Source organism: Chrysochloris asiatica, unplaced genomic scaffold, assembly GCF_000296735.1.
Source record: "Chrysochloris asiatica unplaced genomic scaffold, ChrAsi1.0 scaffold00058, whole genome shotgun sequence".
Taxonomy (NCBI): domain Eukaryota; kingdom Metazoa; phylum Chordata; class Mammalia; order Afrosoricida; family Chrysochloridae; genus Chrysochloris; species Chrysochloris asiatica.
Window position 1 is genome coordinate 18,484,870 of NW_006408576.1, and position 7,250 is coordinate 18,492,119.

Here is a 7,250-nt window from a genome sequence, read left to right on the forward strand (position 1 = left end):
AATTTCTGTTTATCTGTAAATGTTCTAATTTTGCCATTATATTTGAGGAACGATTTTGCTGGGTGTATTTTTGTATATGTAATCCCATTGCCTTCTTGCTTGCATGATTTCTGCTGAGAAATCAAAGCTTAGTCTTATTGGTTCTCCTTTGTAGGTAACTTTTTGTTTTTTCCCAAGTTGCTCTCAGCATTCTTTATTTATATTTGGAAAGTTTGATTATGATATATCTTGGTGATTTTCTTTTGGGATTATACTGTTTAGGGTTCATTCAGCTCCTTGTGTGATTATTTTTTCGTCTTTCATTACGTTAGAGAATTTTTTGTCTAACAACTCTTTGACAATTCTCTGTTTTTTATTGTCTCTTCCTCTTCTGAAATTCCCATCACCTGTAAGTTGTTCTTGTTCATGGTGTTCACTTGACTCTTAGACTTTTCATTCTTTTTCTGACAGTTCTTCTAGCATACTAATATTGAAAGTTTTATCTTCCAGCTCACTAATTTGGGCCTCCATTGATTTAACTCTACTCCTTTGCCCTGTCAATGTATTGTCCATTTCCGAAATCATAGTATTAATTTTCTGTATTTCTAATTGCAGGTTTTGTGTTGTTTAAGTTTTGCCTTTATTTTGTCTGTTTGTTCATGTCTTATTTTCCTGAATTCTTCTAATGTTTTTTCTGTGTCCTTGATCTTCCTGTCAATCCTTTGAAGGTACCTGAGTATCATTCTTTTGAATTATTTTTTAGATTATTCTATTACCTTTTCTTCCTCAAAATCATTATTTGGCTCTACATCTTGCTCATTTGTTTGAGTGATTCTCTCTTGCTTCTTCTTTTGAGTTAAAATTGTTGTCTCCAGAACATTGTGATGTTTAAATACATCATTTGTATTTAAATGATGATTGTATGTTGAAGTGTTCTTAGGTTGTCACCAACGATCTCCTGTGAGTGTAGTTAGAGAATGGAAGCATGTACAACGATCTCCATTCAGGCACCTCAGTTAGAATGGACTTAGCTGGTGTTGGTTGCTGTCTATTGTTGATCAGGTATTATAAGAGCTGGTATTGACTCTTGCACAGTGAGGGAGCTACAGAGCATACAGTTGTGGCTGGACTGTATGGGCATGGTTATTGTTCTCTGTTGGGTGGGAAAGAGGAGAACATCTCCCCCCCCCACACACACATACACACAACAAAACAGAATAAACAAGCATGAAATCAACTACAAAAAGAAAAAATAGTAAAGGAAGAAAAAAAAAAGAAATAAAAACAGGCAACCACCAGAAAAACAGAATAAAATATGTAAAAAGAGAAAAGAGGACGAGGACAGTGGGGCTATAGAAAAATAACAAAAAAGGTGAGGGAAGATGAAAACAGAGATTAGAGAGTAGTAAAGAAAAATCAAAAGGAAAAAAAATAAGAGGGGAAATGAAAAACAGAAGTACAGAAGGACAAACAAAAGCAGAAATAAAAAGGATAAAATTCAAGGAAAAGGAAAGAGAAGGAGAATAAAGAATAAATGAACTTAAACAACAAAACAATGAAAGGAAAAACAAAAACAAAAAAGTGGTGCATCAAAAATGGTGCAGACCCAGAGAGGAGAAAATTATGGGGCTCCTCCCAGCCAAAAAGCTTGTAAGGTAGGTCCAGGAGGGATGTGACAGCAGTGTTCCTGGTGCTAGAAGGAATTTGGATAGGCCTAGGTGTTATCTCTGTTCAGGACATTCAGTTCACCACTCCTTTGTCAGTTTGTTGCACTGTGGTGACTTGGAGTTGCTATGATTCTGGAAGCTATGCTGGTATTTTGAAAGCCAGCAGGGTCACCCATGGTGGATAGGTTTCAGCTAAGCTTCCAGAGTAGTAAGGCAGACCCAGAAAAGGAAATGCGGACTACTTCTGAATGTTTAGCTACTGAAAACTTTATGAATACCAGTAAAACATTGTCAAATAGCACCAGAATATTGAATATTGAAGCATGAGAATATTGTCAGATATAGTGCCTGAAGATGAGGCCCTCAGTTTCAAGGCACTCAAAATACCTCTGGAGAAGAGCTGCCTCCTCAAAGTAGAGTTGACTGTGATGACACCAATGGAGTAAAGTTTTGAGACCTTCATTTGCTGAAAAACAGCTGCAAACATCCATTATTTAATGGAACATGGAATGAACAAAGTATGAATCTAGGAAAATTGGAAGTTGTCAAAATGAAATGGGACACATAAACACAGGTATCCTAGGCATTAGTGAACAGAAATGGACTGGTATTGGCCATTTTTAATCTGACAATCACATGGTTTACTGTGCCAAGAATGACAGATTGAAGAGGAATGGCATCACATTCATCATCCAAAAGAACGTCTCAAGATATATCTTGAAGTACAATGCTGTCTGTGATAGGATAATATCCATATGCTAACAAAGAAGACCAGTTAATATCACTATTAATCATACTTATGCACCAACAACTAAAGTTAATGATGATGAAATTGAAGAATTCTACCAACATGTAATTAAGATGTATTCATAACTACTGGTGATTGAAATACAAAGGTTGGAAACAAAGAGGAAGGATCAGTAGTTGGAAAACACGGCTTTGATGATAGAAACGATGCTGGAGATCGCAGGACAGAATTTTGCAAGACCAATGACTTCTTCAATGCAAATACCTTTTTGTTTTTTACACTTCATATTCCATCAAGATGAAGTTTATTTATCATATACACAAGTCATGCCAAATAATTGAGAAAATACTATTTGCATAAAATAGATTAAAAATACATAGTATTTGTATTTTAATACAATAACAGGGTCCCAGAATTCAAACTCATTAGTCTGATTTCAGAGTCTGCATTATAGTTATTTACTCTGCTACAAAGGACTATAGTGGAGGTAAACTTTGGCAGCATATTTCCAAAGCAACAAATATTAATGATTTTCATGTACACGGTTTAGCATCTGTACATGTGCCAATTTCTGAGTCTTCCACTTCAGAATCTTCACCAGTTTCCTCTTCAGACTCAAATTCCTGACTATCTGATATTTCATAGTTATCCAGAGGTTCATTAGTCAGTCTCTCTATCACCTCTGCCATATACTATACATGTTCTGCCACTTCTGCCAATTCTTTATTCTCTTTTTTCAGGCAGGCAATTTCATTGTCCTTTTCCTCAATTTCCTTTTGAACTTTCTCATTTTCCTTAAGTGTGTCGTAGAGAGCCTTCCTCTGTTTTTCTGCTACTTCTTTCCAATATTGAGAAGATAGATTTTCTTTAATCATGAGATCAAATGCTTCTTGAGTGACTCCTCCAAGATTTTTATTTTCGGGCACAATAATCCCACCAGAGCTGGAAGTCTTAGATGTTAACTAGCCATTTCCAGGTTTCTTTTTGGATAAGCCTTTAGCCAACTCACACTCTCTTCCAACAAGAGATCTGGCTACAGAATGCTGAATCATCTTCAGAGTTCTTCTTGGGATAGGACAATTCTTTAAATTCTCTTGGAGTCCTTCTTGCTTCTGCTTCATACTGGAATTCATTATACAAAAGACAGAGACTCTCAACTGTCACAACGAACTCAGGTAACTGAGGCTGCGGTGCCTCTCACAAGGCCAAAACCCAACCTATGTTCGATCCAACAGCCGCTGAAGTGCAAATATCTTTTTTAAGCAACATAAAAAACAGCTATTCACATGGACCTCACCAGATGAAATACACAGAAATCAAACTGACAACATCTATGGAAAGAGACGGTGAAAAAGTCAAAACAAAGCCAGGCAGACTATAGAACAGACCCTCAATTGCCCATATGCAGTTCAGGCTAAAGCTGAAGAAAATTAAAACACACCCATGAGAGCCAAAATATGACCTTGAACATATCCCACTTGAATTTAGAGACAATCTTAAGAACAGATTTGATGCATTAGACACTAACGACCGAAGACCAGAGAGTTGTGGGATGACATCAAGAACATGATACAGGAAGAAAGCAAAGATCACTTAGAAGGCAAGCAAGAAAGAAAAGACCAAATGGATGTCAGAAAGGACTCTAAAACTTGCCCTTCAGCTTAGAGATGCTAAAGGTAAATGGAATGAGGAGGTAAGAGAGCTGAACAGAAAATTTCAAAGGTCAGCTAGAGAAGAAAAGTCAAATATTATGATTAAATGTGCAAAGACCTGGAGTTAGAAAACCAGAAGGGAAGAACACACTCAGCATTTCTCAAACTGAAAGACCTGAGGAAAAAATTCAAGCTTCAACTTGAAATACTGAAGGATTCTTTGAGTAAAAGAATAATGCAAGAAACATCAAAAGAAAATGAAAAGAATACACAGAATCACTTTACCAAAAAAAGATATGGTTGACATTTAATCATTTCAAGAGGTAGCATATGGTCAATAGCCGATAATACTGAAGGAAGAAGTCCAAGGTGTATTGAAGGCACTGACAAAGAACAGGGCACCAGGAATTGATGGGATACAAACTGAAATCCTTCAACAAACTTATGCAGCACTGGAGGCACTCACGCATCTATGCCAAGAAATTTGGAAGACTGCTACCTGACCAGTTGACTGGAAAAGATCCATATTTGTGCTCATTCCAAAGAGAAGCGATCCAACACAATGTAGAAATCATCAGAAAATATCATTAATATCTCATGCAAGTAAAATTTTGCTAAAGATAATTTTAAAATGGCTGCAACAGTATATTGACAGAAAACTGCCAGAAGTTTCTTCTGGAATCAGATGAGGCCCTGGGACAATGGATATCATTGCTGATGTCAGATGGATCTTAGTTGAAAGCCGAGAACACCAGAAATATGTTTCCCTGTGCTTTATTGACTATGCAAAGGCTTTTGATTGTGTGGATCATGACAAGCTATGGACAACATTGCAGAGAATGAGTATTCCAGAGGACTTAATTGTGTTCCTGAAGAACTTGTACATGGACCAAGAGGCAGTTGTTTGAACAGAACAAGGGGACACTGGTGATGGTTATGTGCCGTGAAGTTGGTTCCAACCCATAGTGACCCTGCATAGAATTTTCGAGGCTGTAAATCTTTATGGGAACAGAAAGCCTCATCTTTCTCCCATGGAACCGCTGGTAGTTTCAAACTGCTGACCTTGATATTAGCAACCAAATCGTAACCACTGTGCTACCAGAACTCCTTAAGGAATGGTTGAAAATAAGGAAAGGTGTGCATATTTATCCTTAATCTGTATGCTGAGCACATAATCAGAGAAGCTGGGTTAAATGTAGAAGAATATGACAAATCGGAGGAAGACTCATTAACAACCTGTGATAAGCAGATGATACAAACTTGCTGGCTGAAAACAAACAGGACTTAAACTACTTACTGATGAAGTATACCTCAGTGTAAAGAAAACAAAAATCCTCACCACTGGACCAATAAATAGCATCAAGATAAATGGACAAAAGATTGACATTCTCAAATATTTCATTTTGCTTTGATCCACCATTAATACTCATGGAAGTTGTGGTTGTTGTTAAGTGTCATCAAGTCGTTTCCAATCCATAGTGACCTTGTATAGGGTTTCTGAGGAACTGCTTTGTGAGATTGAACCATCAAACTTGTGGTTCAAGAGCAAAGATATCAGTTTGAGGACTAAAGTGCTCCTGAACCAAGCCATTATATTTTCAATAGTCTCATATGCATGTGAAAGTTGACAGTAAATAAGGAAGACCATAGAAGAATTTATGCATTTGAGTTATGGTGCTGAAGAAGAATATTAAAGGTACCGTGGACTGCTAGAAGAACAAACAAATCTGTGTTGGAAGAAATACAACCAGAATGTTCCTTGGAAGCCAGGACGGTCAGACTTTGTCACTCATACTTCGGATAGATTGTCAGGAGGGATTAGTCCCTGAAGAAGGACATCATGCTAGGTAAAGTGGAGGGTCCAAGAAAAAGAGTAAGACCCTCATTGAGATGGACTGGCACAGTGGTAGCAGCAATGGGCTCAAGCTTAAGAAGGATTGTGAGGATGGTATAGGACAGGGAAGTGTTTTGTTGTGTTATGCATAGAGTTACTGTTAGTTGGAATTGACTCAACAGTACCTAACAACAACAGAGCATTAAATCTGGAAATAGTTCATAGAGGACCTTGATAGAGCTGGATTCCGTGTCTGTCAGGACCACAGGGAAGCTGGGGCCAGGGTGACTACTTACGGGGGTTTCTGCTAGACTAATTAATGCCTGTCTGGTAGGTCTATGGGTTCTGTAGGTCTGGAGCTGAGCCTGCCTGAATCCAGGCACCAAAGCAGAGTAGACAATCCTTGACTCACAGTGACATAGCTGCCACCCACATGACCCTGAACTCTCAGAGAGCAGGCTCTGTGCTGGGGGTAGATGAGGGTGGGAGTTGGCCACACCTCTGGTTACCAGAGAAGTGTGGGGGGAAAAGAAGGACTCACACCTTTTCCATCACTTGTGTGAATCTGCTTATAAATGTTCAAAATGGTTATGTTGAGTCTGACTGGCTGTTCACCAGTCTGTCTCCCTCTCTTGTCATTCCTTCTCAGCTTCTCCTCCCAGTTAAGTACTCGATCCACTTCTCTAATTTTTCCTCTGAAATTGAGGAGTGCAGGATTTTCATCTGTGTCTGTTTCATTTGGTCTCTTGTATCTTTCTTGTAGAGGGTCCATGTAGTGCACCCGCCTAGACTGCCTTCTTCCTGGAAGTCTATCTCCACAATTGTTTTGTTTTTTAAGTGTGATAGTTTTACATGTACTGACATGGAAAATATTTAAGATATGTTGTTGTTGTTGTTGTTAGGTGCCATTGAGTCAGTACCGACTCATAGCGACCCTATGCACAACAGAACAAAACACTGCCCGGTTCTTTGCCAACCTCACAATTGTTGCCACACTTGAGCCCATTGATGCTGCCACTTGGCCAATCCATCTTCTTTTTTTTTCTCTTAATGTTTTATTGTGAATTATGTGATAGTTTACATGGTTACAATCCCCTCCATGCATCATCAACCATCCAAAGGGTATATACTACAAGCATGCTCCCCCGCCCCAGTCGTCAGCACACAGCCCCTCCTCTCCCTTTCTGTGTCTAAAGTCCCCAGCCACTCCATCTCTCCACATCATGGTCCCGCTCTCTGCTCTTCTCCCTTGATGGTCCCAGGGACCTCTGCTCTTAGGCTGAAAAGTTAAGCACTCCCTTCCTTGCTAAAAAACGTCTACCTTTACAATTCCATCCCTCACAAGCTGTCCAGATAACAATTATTCACTA

At 38.7% G+C, this 7,250-nt stretch overlaps 1 pseudogene; it reads right to left on the reverse strand.

The window, feature by feature from the left end:
- Window positions 1–2,927: 2,927 nt before the first annotated feature.
- LOC102822961 lies at window positions 2,928–3,527 on the reverse strand (annotated as a pseudogene).
- Between the last annotated feature and the right edge of the window lie 3,723 nt (window positions 3,528–7,250).